Raw genomic sequence first — 2,283 nt, forward strand, 5'->3', positions numbered from 1 at the left:
GATGATTCACTCAAAAAACTCACCATCCAGAATAGGGGAGGAGAGGAGGAAAGGGAACAGAGATTGAAGGGAGGAACGAGAGAGACAGAGACAGAAACAGATTACATATAAAAATTGACATTATGCTTTCCCCATTATCCATGTAGGAGTCCATACCGTGTTGTTCTTGATTCCCTACAGAACTTAAAGGGAAAGCTAACACAATGTCTGGAACCCTTGATTTCCTGAAAATGAAGGAGGAGGATGTCCTTAAATTCCTTGCAGCAGGAATCCATGTAGGTGGCACCAACTTTGATTTCTATATGGAGGTAGACTGCTGGCATCTACATCATCAATCTGAAGAGGACCTGGGGAAGCTTCTGCAGGCTGCTCGCTCCATTGTTGCCATCGAGAACCCTGCTGATGTCAGCGTCCTCTCCTCCAGGATCGCAGGCCAACAGGCTGTGCCACAGGAGCCACTACCGTCGCTGGGCGCTCCACCCCTGGGACCTTCTCTGACCAAATCCAGACAGTCTTCTGGAAGCCTCATCTTCTGGTAGTCACTGACCCCGGGACTGACCACCAGCCCCTCATGGAGGTGTCCTACATCAACCTGCCTACCATTGCTCTGTGTAACAGAGATTCTCCTCTGTGCTAGGTGGACACTGCCTTTCCATGTAACAACAAGGGAGCTCACTGGGTGGGTCTCATGTGGTTGATGCTGGCCGCGGAAGTCCTGCGCAGGCACGGCACCATCTCCCGTGAGGGCCCCTGGGAGGTCATGCCTGATCTATACTTCTGCAGAGATCCCCCAGGAGATCGAGAAGGAGGAGCACGCCGCCACTAAGACCGTGACCAAGGAGGAGTTCCAGGGAGAATGGACCGCACCGCTGCTCCCCATTTCACTGCTTCCTAACCCGAGGTGGCACAGTGGTCGGAAGATGTGCAGGTGCCCTCTATGCCTATCCAGCAGTTCCTGAGAAGACTGGAGTGCCCAGCTGGCCACGGAGGAGTGGTCTGCAGCTCCCAACCATTGCTCAGGCCGCAGTGGGTAGGGAATCCCCTGAACAGTCTTAAGCTGTCTGTAGACTCAGGAAAGGTGGAAATAAACAGTCTCTTTAAAATAATAATGATAATAATAATAATAATTGACATTACCTGGGCTCAACATCATTCCTTTCAGTTTTATTGTCTAATTATTAGAAACTGTGGTGCAGGCCTTGATTTAGGCTTCTTTCCTTCTTCATTTAAAAAAATAAAACACCCAGGTGAATTCCCAGCTACCATCCTTTAAGTCAACCTTGAAAGGAAGTACAAACAGTTCACATGTTTGTTTGTTTGTTTGTTTGTTTGTTTTTTTCACGTTGTCTCCCTCCCAGGAGGTGCCCAGGTGGGAAAATGAAGGGGACTAGGACTCTTTGCTACTCACCCAACATAAATTATTACTTTCCACTGGAGAACGGTTCTATGCGAAGTTGCCATAAATCTTATAAATGATGTTTATAAGGCAGGAGAGAGCAGTCTCTCTGCTTAAAAGAGGTGGGGGAAGGGGCCCAGCACAATCATCTCTAAAGTCCCAGATTACTAAGCAGAGAGACTTCATAGCTTCAGCTCCTAAAATAGCATGAGAGGAAGGGGGCTCGCGCGCGCACACACACACACACACACACACACACACACACACACACACACACATTCATAGAGAGAGAGAGAAAGAAAAGAAAAAGCAGGCATGCTGATTGCATTGTTACAACTTAAATTGTCCTCAGATGCTAAGTCTGATGTGCCAAAAACAGTGAAGGCTGAGCCTGAAAGATCAGAAAAGTGACATCTGGTATTGGATGCCCCTGCAGACATGACTAATACCATTGGTATTATGTAGATTCTGCTTTAACTAATTTAATATTCAAAAGTGATGGTCAGCCCCATGGTGCTCAGTAAGCACAAAAGACATTGGCATCTCCGAATTTACCTGCTGGACATGTATACCTTGAAGACTGACCAGGACAAACTCTGTTATTCCCACATGTCTATTAAAACCCTTTTGTTTTCATGGTTCCCACACATGGTTGAGCTGTGAGGAGCCCTAAGAACTCATGCATAACTCGTAATAAATAAATAACCTCCCCATGTTTGCCCCTTGGGCATTTGCTTTATGCCAGAACATTTTAGTTTTACATACCCACACACATGCAAATGTATTTTCCAGTGAAAATAAAACCTGATGTCTTCCAATAACGTTTCCTGTGATACTCAAGAATACCCCATTGGTGTGAGGTTGCAGGTATCCCACTAAATCCTCAC

At 46.6% G+C, this 2,283-nt stretch overlaps 1 pseudogene; it reads left to right on the forward strand.

The window, feature by feature from the left end:
• Positions 1-203: 203 nt before the first annotated feature.
• On the forward strand, positions 204-1,034 carry LOC101613573 (annotated as a pseudogene).
• Positions 1,035-2,283: the final 1,249 nt, after the last annotated feature.

The sequence above is a fragment of the Jaculus jaculus genome, chromosome 9 (assembly GCF_020740685.1).
Source record: "Jaculus jaculus isolate mJacJac1 chromosome 9, mJacJac1.mat.Y.cur, whole genome shotgun sequence".
NCBI lineage: Eukaryota > Metazoa > Chordata > Mammalia > Rodentia > Dipodidae > Jaculus > Jaculus jaculus.